We start from the raw sequence: 14,278 nt of genomic DNA on the forward strand, positions 1-14,278 counted from the left end.
TTTTAAGGCAATGTTGCGACAAAAAGAAACCAAATCGTTAAAAAGAAACTAAGATCCAGTAAATATACTCCTTTGATGACGAGTGAAGTTGATGTTTTTTAATGTTCTTAATTGAGTTGTCCCTATTTTGGTATCGGTACCGGTACCAAAATGTATCTCGATACTTTTCTAAATAAAGAGGACCACAAAAAAATGGCAATATTCGCTTTATTTTACGGTACATTAAACATTAAAGAACAATGTTGTTCTTAAATAAAATGGTGAACATATCAGACTACTTTTCTTTTATTAGTAAGTAAGCAAACAAAAGCTCCTAATTAGTCGGCTGACAATTTCAGTAACATATTGTGTCTTTTTTCATTCTACAAACCCCTTTTCATATGAGTTGGGAAATTGTGTTAGATGTAAATATAAACGGAATACAATGATTCGTGAATTCTTTTAAAACCATATTCAATTGAATGCACTACAAAGACAACATATTTGATGTTCAAACTTTTTTGCAAATAATAATTAACTTAGAATTTCATGGCTGCAACATGTGCCAAAGTAGTTGGGAAAGGGCATGTTCACCACTGTGTTATATCACCTTTTCTTTTAACAACACTCAATAAACCTTTGGGAACTGAGGAAACTAATTGTTGAAGCTTTGAAAGTGGAATTCTTTACCATTCTTGCTTGATATACTGCTTAAGTTGTTCAACAGTCTTGTTGTCGTATTTTACGCTTCATAATGCGCCACACATTTTCCATGGGAGACAGGTCTGGACTGCAGGCGGGCCAAGGAAAGTACCCGCACTCTTTTACTACGAAGCCACGCTGTTGTAACGAGTGGCTTGGCATTGTTTTGCTGAAATAAGCAGGGGCGTCCATGATAACGTTGCTTGGATGACAACAAACAGTATGTTGTTCCAAAACCTGTGTTGACCATTCAGCATTAATGGTGCCTTCACAGATGTGTAAGTTACCCATGCCTTGGGCACTAATACACCCCCATACCATCACAGAAGCTGGCTTTTGAACTTTGCGCCTATAACAATCCGGATGGTTATTTTTCTATTTGTTCCGGAGGACACCACGTCCACAGTTTCCAAATATAATTTGAAATGTGGACTCGTCAGACCACAGAACATTTTTCCACTTTGCATCAGTTCATCTTAGATGAGCTCAGGCCCAGCGAAGCCAGCGGCGTTCCTGGGTGTTGTTGGTAAATGGCTTTCGCTTTGCATAGTAGAGTTTTAACTTGCACTTACAGATGTAGTTACTGACAGCGATGGCGGTTTTTGATGCAGTACCGCCTGAGGGATCAAAGGTCCGTAATATCATCGCTTACGTGCAGTGATTTCTCCAGATTCTCTGAACCTTTTGATGATTTTACGGACCGTGGATGGTAAAATCCCTAAATTCCTTGCAATAGCTCGTTGAGAAATGTTGTTCTAAAACTGTTCGACAATTTGCTTACAAATTGGTGACCCTCGCCCCATCCTTGTTTGTGAATGACTTAGCATTTCATGGAAGCTGCTTTTATACCCAATCATGGCACCCACCTGCTCCCAATTAGCCTGCACACCTGTGGGATGTTCCAAATAAGTGTTTGATGAGCATTCCTCAACTTTATCAGTATTTATTGACACCTTTCCCAACTTCTTTGTCACGTGTTGCCGGCATCAAATTCTAAAGTTAAGGATTATTTGCAACAACAAAAAAGTGTTTATCAGTTTTAACATCAAATATGTTGTCTTTGTAGCCTATTCAATTGAATATGGGTTGAAAATGATTTGCAAATCATTGTATTCCATTTATATTTACATCTAACACAATTTCCCAACTCATATGGAAACGGGGTTTGTATTATTTTGTCAACATTATGAAGGACAAGCTGTAAAAATGAATGAATGATCTACTTGTTCATTCACTGTTAATATCTGCAGTGTCAACATGAGGTACCTACACATAAAATGTAATAATCACTTATTTTTCTGTTGTTTAGATACTTTACATCAGTTTTGTATGATAACACAAATTTAGGTATCGATCTGATACCAAGTAGTTACAGGATCATACATCGGTCATATTCAAAGTCCTTATGTGTCCAGGGACATATTTACTGAGTTTATAAACATAATAGGAATTTTTAAAAAAGGAAAAAAGATTTTGTGACGATAAACAATTTTAATGTAATAATAGTAATATGGACTATATACGCTCTTTCAGTTTGTATCATTACAGTGGATGTTAGGTGTAGATCCACCCATGGCATTTTTTTTTACATTGAGGCGCGCTAGGTTTTGTTAGCAGTGACGCCCCCTACAGTGTGTAGTAAAGCATGTTTACTATTCTTCGTCTGCAGTGATAATGATACTTGTAAAAAACGTACTTTATTTGTCGCGATGGAGGCGAGGATTAGTGATTTAGAAGTAGCTAAAACGCTGCCGACTGCGGATGGATGTTAGCTGCTAGCTAGCTAGCCATGTCTTAAAGCACCTCTTCCTCAGTGCTATAACTTCCCCTTTATTGTCAGTTTACCACGAATTAATTAACGCGGACCCCGACTTAAACAAGTTGAAAAACGTATTCGGGTGTTAACAATCTACTCATAAAAGTTTTAATCAATCAACAAATCAAAGTTTTTAAGCCAAAATGCGTCCGTTGTCCCTTTTCTGTCTACACACTGTGTCTGTTTGTAAGTACTCTGTGATTGTGCACTGCCGAACATGCTCTTTTGCTCCCAAACCCAGCAATGTCATGACATGATGGCGCTCTGTCATGCCTGTTGGGAATCAGTACTTTTCAAGCACAGTATAGTACCGTTTTTGATTCATTAGTACCTTGATACTATACCGTACAACCCTAGTTCTTCAGTGGCCGAGTGGTTAGAGTGACCGCCCTGACATCGGTAGGTTGTGAGTTTAAACCCCGGCCGAGTCATACCAAAGACTATAAAAATGGGACCCATTACCTCCCTGCTTGGCACTCAGCATCAAGTGTTGGAATTGGGAGTTAAATCACCAAAAATGATTCCCGGGTGTGGCCACGGCTGCTGCTCACTGCTCCCCTCACCTCACAGGAGTTGATCAAGGGTGATGAGTCAAATGCAGAGAATAATTTCGCCACACCTAGTGTGCGTGTATGACAATCATTGGTACTTTACTACTTTACTTTTAAAGGGGAACATTATCACAATTTCAGAAGGGTTAAAACCAATAAAAATCAGTTCCCAGTGGCTTATTTTATTTTTCGAAGTTTTTTTCAAAATTTCACCCATCACGCAATATCCCGAAAAACTGCTTCAAAGTGCCTGATTTTCACCATCACTATATCCACCCGCCAACACTAACGAACATGGCGGATAGAACAGAAAGATATAGCGACATTAGCTCGGATTCAGACTCGGATTTCAGCACCTTAAGCGATTCAACAGATTACGCATGTATTGAAACGGATCGTTGGAGTATGGAGGCAGATAGCGAAAACGAAATTGAAGAAGAAACTGAAGCTATTGAGCCATATAACGACAGACAGCGGCAACGAGGACGAATTCGGCGATCGCATTCTAATCAACGATTGCATCTTTTGACCACTGGTGCAACTTGAATCCGTCGATTGGTAAGTGTTTGTTTGGCATTAAATGTGGGTGGAGGGAAAGGCTGGATGCAAATATAGCTACAAATGTACATACAACTAGCCTAAATAGCATGTTAGCATCGATTAGCTTGCAGTCATGCCGTAAGCAAATATGTCTGATTAGCACATAAGTCATTAACATCAACAAAACTCACCTTTGTGATTTTGTTGACTTTATCGTTGGAAATGCATCTGCTTTGAGTGTCGCAGGATATTCACACATCTGTCGTAGCATCGTTATCGTCGGTAGCAAAGCTACCACAGAACAGAACAAACGAGGGACTTTCACATCTTTCGACCACTGGTGCAACTTGAATCCGTCGATTGATATGTGTTTGTTTGGCATTAAATGTGGGTGGAGGGAAAGGCTGGATTCAAATATAGCTAAAAATGAGGCATAATGATGCAATATGTACATACAGCTAGCCTAAATAGCATGTTAGCATCGATTAGCATGCCGTGACCATTGCTACGTCTGATTAGCACACTCCACGTAAGTCAGCTTGAATCCGTCCCTGATCGAGTTGTTACACCCTCCGACAACACACCGACGAGGCATGATGTCTCCGAGGTAAGGAGCTGCAGATTTGCTATGGCGACATCCAGTGGACATATTGGGAACAGCACTTTCTTTCCTTTAAAAATGTACAACAATTCTTTTCAACAAAAGAGGAGGAATATACTCTTGGAGAAAAATGTAATTTAAAACGTTTTTATGTACGGACGAGTTCAGTATATCTGTATGTGGAATTAAATTATGGAATGGATTAAGCAAAGAAATCAAACAATGTACAGATGTGATCCACTTCAAGAAACCCTTCAAACAAAGTGTTTACAAAGTACAAAGAAGAAGAACCATGATAGACACTCTGAATTTATTTCATTCTCAAAATAATCTTACTTACCTCATCATATGAAATATAACTTCCATCCATCCATTTTCTACCACTTATTCCCTTTTGGGGTCGCGGGGGGCGCTGGCGCCTATCTCAGTTACAATCGGGCGGAAGGCGGGGTACACCCTGGACAAGTCGCCACCCCATCGCAGGGCCAACACAGATAGACAGACAACATTCACACACACATTCACACACTAGGGCCAATTTAGTGTTGTCAATCAACCTATCCGCAGGTGCATGTCTTTGGAGGTGGGAGGAAGCCGGAGTACCCGGAGGGAACCCACGCATTCACGGGGAGAACATGCAAACTCCACACAGAAAGATCCCTAGCCTGGGATTGAACCCAAGACTGCAGGGTCTTGGACTTGTGAGGCAGACGCACTAACCCCTCTGCCACCGTGAAGCAGATTGACTGATGCAAAGTGGAAAAGTGTTCTGTGGTCTGACGAGTCCACATTTCAAATTATATTTGGAAACTGTGGACGTGGTGTCCTCCAGAACAAAGAGGAAAATAACCATTTGGATTGTTGTAGGCGCAAAGTTCAAAAGCCGGGCATCTGTGATGGTATGGGGGTGTATTAGTGCCCAAGGCATGGGTAACTTACACATCTGTGAAGGCACCATTAATGCTGAATGGTCCATACAGGTTTTGGAGCAACATATGTTGTCATCCAAGCAACGTTATCATGAACGCCCCTGCTTATTTCAGCAAGACAATGTCAAGCCACGTGTTACAACAGCGTGGCTGTGTAGTGAAAGAGTGCGGGTACTTTCCTGGCCTGCTTGCAGTCCAGACATGTCTCCCATTGAAAATGTGTGGCGCATTATGAAGCGTAAAATACGACAACAAGACCCCGGACTGTTGAACAACTTAAGGTGTACATCAAGCAAGAATGGGAAATAATTCCACTTTCAAAGCTTCAACAATTAGTTTCCTCAGTTCCCAAACGTTTATTGAGTGTTGTTAAAAGAAGAGGTGGTGTAACACAGTGGTGAACATGCCCTTTCCCAACTACATTGGCACATGTTGCAGCAATGAAGTTCTAAGTTAATTATTATCTGCAAAAAAAAAAAGTTTATAAATTTGAACATCAAATATCTTGTCTTTGTAGTGCATTCAATTGAATATGGGTTGAAAATGATTTGCAAATCATTGTATTCCGTTTATATTTACATCTAACACAATTTCCCAACTCATATGGAAACGGGGTTTGTAGAAACACACGAGCCTCCACCGGGAGGCAGTGGAGTATACCCTAATTGATTGATTGCTTGATACTTTTTTTACTAGATTGCACAGTTCAGTACATATTCTGTACAATTGACCAATAAATGGTAAGACCTGAGTAAGTTTTTCAACTTGTTAATCAATTCATAGTACAAATACTGTGTTTACTATCAGCATAATACAGTCGTCACACAGGTTAATCATCATAGTATATACATTGAATTATTAACATTATTTATAATCCGGGGGGTGGGATGAGGAGCTTTGGTTGATATCAGTACTTCAGTCATCAACAATTGCATCAGCAGAGAAATGGACATTGAAACAGTGTAGGTCTTACTTAGTAGGATATGTACAGCCAGCAGAGAACATAGTGAGTTCACATAGCATAAGAATAAGTATATACATTAGAAATACATTTGATTGTTTACATTAGGTTACGGGAGATGGGATGTGAATGGAGGAGGGTATTAGTAAAGGGTTGAAGTTGCCTGGAGGTGTTGTTTTAGAGCGGTTTTGAAGGAGGATAGAGATGCACTTACTTTTACACCTGTTGGGACTGCATTCCACATTGATGTGGCATAGAAAGAGAATGAGTTAAGACCTTTGTTTGATCGGAATCTGGATTTAACTTGGTCTGTGGAGCTCGCCCTGGTGTTGTGGTTATGGCGGTCATTTACAGTGGGGCAAAAAAGTACATAGTGAGCCACCGATTGTGCAAGTTCTCCCACTTAAAATGATGACAGAGGTCTGTAATTTTCATCAAAGGTACACTTCAACTGTGAGAGACAGAATGTTGAAACAAAAACCAGGAATTCACATTATAGGAATTTTAAAGAATTTATTTGTAAATTATGGTGGAAAATAAGTATTTGGTCAACCATTCAAAGCTCTCACTGATGGAAGGAGGTTTTGGCTCAAAATCTCACGATACACGGCCCCATTCATTCTTTCCTTAACATGGATCAATCGTCCTGTCCCCTTAGCAGAAAAACAGCCCCAAAGCATGATGTTTCCACCCCCTTGCTTCACAGTAGGTATGGTGTTCTTGGGATGCAACTCAGTATTCTTCTTCTTCCAAACACGACGAGTTGAGTTTATACCAAAATGGATACATGGATGATACAGCAGAGGATTGGGAGAATGTCATGTGGTCAGATGAAACCAAATTAAAACTTTTTTCAGTCGCTTGTACCCGTGATCTTGTCCTTTCGGTCATGACCCAAAGCTCATGATAATAGGTGAGGATGGGAACGTAGATTGACCGGTAAATTGAGAGCTTTGCCTTCTGGCTCAGCTCCTTCTTCACCACAATGGATCGATACAGCGTCCGCATTACTGAAGACGCCGCATCGATCCGCCTGTCGATCTCACGATCCACTCTTCCCTCACTCGTGAACAAGACTCCTATGTACTTGAAGTCCTCCACTTGGGGCAGGGTCCTTCCTTTTCCAGGCGAGAACCATAGACTCGGACTTGGAGGTGCTGATTCTCATCCCGGTCACTTCACACTTGGCTGCGAACCGATCCAGTGAGAGCTGAAGATCCCGGCCAGACGAAGCCATCAGGACCACATCATCTGCAAAAAGCAGAGACCTAATCCTGCGGCCACCAAACCGGAACCCCTCAACGCCTTGACTGCGCCTAGAAATTCTGTCCATAAAAGTTATGAACAGAATCGGTGACAAAGGACAGCCTTGGCGGAGTCCAACCCTCACTGGAAACGTGTCCGACTTACTGCCGGCAATGCGGACCAAGCTCTGACACTGATCATACAGGGAGCGGACCGCCACAATAAGACAGTCCAATACCCCATACTCTCTGAGCACTCCCCACAGGGCTTCCCGAGGGACACGGTCGAATGCCTTCTCCAATTCCACAAAACACATGTAGACTGGTTGGGCAAACTCCCATGCACTCTCAAGGACCCTGCCGAGAGTATAGAGCTGGTCCACAGTTCCACGACCAGGACGAAAACCATACTGTTCCTTCTGAATCTGAGGTTTGGCGTAATATCAATTGTTTTAATCAATATCCACTCACATATCAACATTTTAATCAACATTTACTCACATTATATCAATTGTTTTAATAAATAGCGAAACGATATTTTGCGGCCCCCACCTTAATATGAAACATTCATGTTAGTGCGACCTGCGAGTTTTATATAAATGGCGATTGACAGCGTTGTGTCATCTGGCCCCAAAATGGCTCTTTCAACGTTCTGGGTTGCCTACCCCTGCATTGGCAAATGACTGAAAGTTGCCATGGAGACGAGGGTTTTCTTACGTGCCTGGCTGCAGTCACACCGCGACACCTGTCCGTCAGTAATAACAGTCCCCGATAACTTGGACCAATTCAAACCGTTATTTGTTTTTTTTATTGTTTAATTTGCATTGCCTCACACGATGAACACTACATATATTTCTATATGACACCGGATAACCATACACTTGAGAAAAGACCACAACCTGCCGATCTCAGGGCAGACACTCTAACCCAGGGGTCTCAAACTCAATTCACCTTGGGGCCACTGGATGCAGAGTCTGGGTGAGGCTGGGCCGCAACAATAGATTTCTTAAAAAAATGTTTTCGCGCTCGCTATCCAGGTACTTTCCCCGGATATTATCCGTCGACCGCCGTGTTGCTGTAGGGAGGAAAAGCGGAACGACACACGTTGCGGAAAAAACATAATTTTCCGAACGTCGGCTAAATACAAATATATTCCACAACGCCAAACATGTCTTTTTCAAAGCCTACAGTGAAGAGAAATGTTAGTGATGATAAAGAGAATTCCAGGAAAAGTGGGCGATGCAATATTTCTTTGTTGAGCACAGGGGCACCCTGACGTGTCTTATTTGCACAGAGAAAGTTTTGGTGCACAAGGAATACAATTTGAAACATCATTATACAACTAGACATGCTGAGGAGTATGCAAAATACTTTTTAAGAAATCTTTTGTTGCGGCCCAGCCTCACCCAGAATCTGCATCCAGTGGCACCCCAGGTAAATTGAGTTTGAGACCCCTGGGTTAGAGTGTCTGCCCTGAGATCGGCAGGTTGTGGTCTTTTCTCAAGTATATGGTTGTCACTTTGCATTCCGAAGACCCAATTAGAGCCTTTAATTTTCCTACGAGAATTGATCCAATCAACCTGCAATTATCAAACTGAGGGGCCTTATCTATTTATGTGCTCAAACTGAAATACCACTATTTAAAGGCCTACTGAAACCCACTGCCACGCAGTCTGATAATATTTCATCATTGATAGATAAACTAACATTGCAACACATGCCAATACGGCCTTTTTAGTTTACTTAATTGCAATTTTAAATTTCCCGGGAGTTTCTTGTTGAAAACGTCGCGGTATAATGACGCGTACGCGTGACGTCACGGACTGTTAGGAAATATTAGCGCTGCGCACACACACAGCTAAAAGTTGTCTGCTTTAACCGCATAATTACACAGTGTTTTGGAGATCTGTGTTGCTGAATCTTTTGCAATTTGTTCAATTAATAATGGAGAAGTCAAAGTAGAAAGATGGAGTTGGGAAGCTTTAGCCTTTAGCCACACAAACACACGGTGATTCCTAGTTTAAAACTCCCGGAGGTGAAGCTTTCCTATGGATCAGAGCGGTCAAGCGAACATAGATCCCGACCAAATGTCAACTAGCAGTTTTCGGTGACAAAATTGTGGTAAAAAGTCGCCACTTACCGGAGATCAGCTGAGTTTGCGCTGTCCTTGTATCTGCCGTTGACTTCCATCAGACACTGGCCTCAAGACACCCGTGGACACACACTTCCGACTATCAGGTACTATTTAACTCACTAAAACACTAGCAACACAATAGAAAGATAAGGGATTTCCCAGAATTATCCTAGTAAATGTGTCTAAAAACATCTGAATCCGTCCCAATGCAATCAATTTTTTTAAACTTTATTTTTTTTTTTTCTAGTCCGTGGCTATCAATATCCTCAAACCCAAATATTTCATCCTCGCTCAAATTAATAGGGAAATTGTTGTTTTCTCGGTCCAAATAGCACTTTTTCTTGGAGGCTCCCATTAAAAATAATGTGAGGACGTGAGGAGCCTTCAACGGGAGACGTCATCGTCTGTGACTTCCGGTAAAGGCAGGGCTTTTCTATTAGCGACCAAAAGTTGCAAACTTTGTCGATGTTCTCTACTAAATCCTTTCAGCAAAAATGTGGCAATATCGCAAAATGATCAAGTATGACACACAGAATGGACCTGCTGTCCCCGTTTGAATAAGAAAATCTCATTTCAGTAGACCTTTAATAAAACTTAGTGGTTTGCTTCCTCCAAGGTAAATATAAACATTAACCATGTGTAGAACATGGTCAAAACAACAGGCTCAGTGGCCTTGTGGTTAGAGTGTCCGCCCTGAGATCGGTAGGTTGTGAGTTCAAACCCCGGCCGAGTCATACCAAAGACTATAAAAATAAGACGCATTACCTCCCTGCTTGGCACTCAGCATCAAGGGTTGGAATTGGGGGTTAAATCATCAAAAATTATTCCCGGGCGTGGCCACTGGTGCTGCTCACTGCTCCTCTCACCTCCCGGGGGGTGAACATGGGGATGGGTCAAATACAGAGGACAAATTTAACCACACCTAGTGTGTGTCTGACAATCATTGGCACTTTAATTGAATGTGCTGACATTTCATCGATTTTGTCCCTAGATGAAGATGTTGACCGCTTTAAGATGGCGGGTCAATGCGGCATCTCTGTATACAGTATATCTGTGTTACTACACGATGAGTTCAGGAAAACACGACGGATCAATGTACGCGCCAAAGTAATGTCACTTCCTGTTTACTTGGTTTACAGCAGGTTTTGTAATCTTAATTTGAATAACATTCTTATAAAAATTACAGACAAAACTGAAAATAAACATACACAATGTGTGCAGCAGTCTTCAATTGCAAATACATTCCTTTTTTTTACTACTTTATTTACACCAATTCACAATACTTATATAGGTTTTAAAGGCCCACTGAAATGAGATTTTCTTATTTAAACAGGGATAGCAAGTCCATTCTATGTGTCATACTTGATCATTTGGCGATATTGCCACATTTTTGCTGAAAGGATTTAGTAGAGAACATCCACGATAAAGTTCGCAACTTTTGGTCGCTAATAAAAAAAGCCTTGCCTGTACCGGAAGTAGCAGACAATGTGCGCGTGACGTCACGGGTTGTAGGGCTCCTCACATTGTTTATAATCATAGCCACCAGCAGCAAGAGCGATTCAGACTGAGACAGCGACGATTTCCCCATTAATTTGAGCGAGGATGAAAGATTTGTGGATGAGGAAAGTTAGAGTGAAGCACTAGAAGAAAAAAAAAAAAAAGAAAAAAAGGTGACGGCAGTGGGAGAAATTCAGATGTTATTAGACACATTCACTAAGATAATTCTAGAAAATCCCTTATCTGCTTATTGTGTCAATAGTGTTTTAGTGAGATTATAAAGTCATACCTGAAAGTCGGAGGGCTGCGGTGACCGCCAGTGTCTCTGAGAGGCCAATGGAGGAGCCAAGATCACAGCTGCCTTTTTGACAGCTGCTGCAGGAGGACACTTACTCCGCACAAGTCTCCGGTAAGAGCCGACTTAACATCACAATTTTCTCATCCCAAAAATTGCTGGTTGACATGTGGTAGAGAAATGTGTTCGCTAAAGCTTCACAACAAACAAACACCAGCTGTGTTTCGGTTGCTAAAGGCAGCATTCTTCTTTATCCATCCATCCATCCATTCTTCTTAATAGTCTTCATTATTAATTGAACAAATTGCAAAATATTCAGCAACACAGATGTCCAAAACACTGTGTAATTATGCAAAGAAAAGAGACAAGTTTTAGCCGTAAGTGGTGCTGGGCTAATATGTCCGCTCAACCAATAATGTCACAAACACGCGTCATCATTGCGCGAAGTTTTCAACAAGAAACTCGGTGGGAAATTTAAAATCGCAATTTAGTAAACTAAACCGGCCGTATTGGCATGTGTTGCAATGTTAATATATTATCATTGATATATAAGCTATCAGACTGCGTGGTCGGTAGTAGTGGGTTTCAGTAGTCCTTTAAAGGCCTACTGAAATGAGATTTTATTATTGAAACGGGAATAGCAGATCCATTCTATGTGTCATACTTGATCATTTCACGATATTGCCATATTTTTGCTGAAAGGATTTAGTAGAGAACATCCACGATAAAGTTCGCAACTTTGGGCCGCTAATAAAAAAAAGACTTTCCTGTACCGGGAGTATGTGCGCTTGACGTCACGAGTTGCAGGGCTCCACACGTTTATAAAGGGAGCCACCAGCAGTAAGAGCAATTCAGACCGAAAAAGCGACAATTTCCCCATTAATTTGAGCGAGGATTAAAGATTTGTGAATTAGGATATTGATAGTGAGAACTAGAAAAAAAAAAAAAAAAAAAAAAGTGACGGCTCCGGGCGGCGGCAGTCTAATTAGACACATTTACTAGGATCATTTTGGAAGATCTCTTATCTGCTTATTGTTTTAATAGTGTTTTAGTGAGATTTTAAAGATTGTAAAGACATACCTTGAGGTCGGATGGCTGCGGTGGACACGCAGTGTCTTAGAGAGAAGCTAAGCTCACAGCTGCCTTTTTTGACAGCTGTTGCAGGACGACAAATAATCCACTGATGTCTCCGGTAAGATATATATATCACAATTTCCCCATCCAAAAACACACTGGTTGACGTAGAGAAAACATGTTCGCTTGACCGCTCTGCTTCACAACAAAGAAACACCGGCTGTGTCTCGGTGCTAAAGACAGCTGCAATGCACCACTTTCCACCAACAGCATTGTTCTTTGTAGTGTCCATTATTAAATGATCAAATTGCAAAAGATTCAGCAACACAGATGTCCAAATTACGACTTTTAGCCATGAGTGGTACAGCGCTATTTCCTTACAGTCTGTGACGTCAAGTGTACACGTCTTCATTCCGCAACATTTTCAACAAGAAACTCGCGGGAAATTTAAAATTGCAATTCTGCAAACTAAAAAGGCCGTATTGGCATGTGTTGCAATGTTAATATTTCATCAGTGATATATAAACTATCAGACTGCGTGGTGGGTTTCAGTAGGCCTTTAAGCTAAAATGTTCTGTTTAAAACCAAATACGGGAGTCAGTCAGTGGCGCCCCCGTGCGTCTGTCATTGGAATGACTGAAGAGTGAAAGTGATTGAAATTGTGGCATTAATTACAAAAAAAAAAAATCTACCCCTTTTACATGTTTATTTCTCCTTTCCTTTCACTCTTTGGTAAGTTATTTAAAAAAAATAAAAAAAACTTTAAAATATCACAGAACGTGACGTCGCTGATGTTTCATGGCAACATATAGCAGTGACGTAGACCGATGGTGTTTATGTTTAGGTCCTCATCAAACCGGTGTTTTACGGTGCACTTAAGGTGATAAAGCTATGGCCATAAGTATGAACATATATATATATATATGATTTATATAATTTCTGGGGTATGAGTTGAGTGTTCAGCGCCAACAGAATGACGTAACCTAGCGATGGTCACGTGAGGCATAAAACTACCTAACGATTGGTGACAGAACATGTCGCACAAGACACCACCTGCTGGTCAAATTTGTAATTACAAGCAGCTTCATGTCAACCGTAATTCATTGACATTTTCGATGTTAATGTAATTGGTCAAAATATAATAAATGTTTAATGTATTGTATGTTGCCAACATGTGATAGGAGAGGGTATTTAAAGTGTCTGTCACCTTAAGGAAGAAAATGGACTGTGGACACAAAATGCGTCACCTTTAATATATCGTTTACAGCGATAAATACGTTCGGGAACTTACGTCGCCGGGGCTCAAACCCGCGTCAGGGCATTAGCACGGACCATGACGTAACCACAGGAGCTGATAAATTTAACACAAGTTAGCTATTCAGTTTGCGTAACCATCATTCTTTCGACTGTTTTAAAAAAACAAAAGGCCGACATTTTCAGTGGCGCTCAGTTACTCAATTTACCGGAGTCATGTGGTGCAAGCGGGAAGCGAGGCCCAACAGCGTCCAAAGGAAGTCACGTGGTATGGCTTCACAAGTCATTTCCGGTTCCTCCTCTACATGGGGAAGCCTGAAAACGCGGCCTCCGCAAACTTGGTTCCATTAGTGTAAACGCAGAAAAATTCACAGAAACTTCTCAAAATATCCTTTGGGAAAAAAAACTGTTATATCCACTTGTTAATTTTATATTTAAAAAATAAACACGACGGGGTGATTTCGAGCAATGCACCAATGTTCCAGCGTTTTAGTACACTTAACAAGTCAGATTCCACTGTGAAAAAGGGTACACCTTTATTGTTTCTAAAGACAATTAAAATAAATACTATACAGAATTCAATGTAGAAAAAAAATTAATACACCGTCTCCTGTCTATTAAAAAAAAGAAAAAAAAAAGAAAAAAGTTAACAGGTCAATAAATTCACTTTAAAATAGCCCAAAGATGGAGACCTTTGCCTC

This window comes from Nerophis ophidion, linkage group LG10 (genome assembly GCF_033978795.1).
Source record: "Nerophis ophidion isolate RoL-2023_Sa linkage group LG10, RoL_Noph_v1.0, whole genome shotgun sequence".
Taxonomy (NCBI): Eukaryota; Metazoa; Chordata; class Actinopteri; order Syngnathiformes; family Syngnathidae; genus Nerophis; species Nerophis ophidion.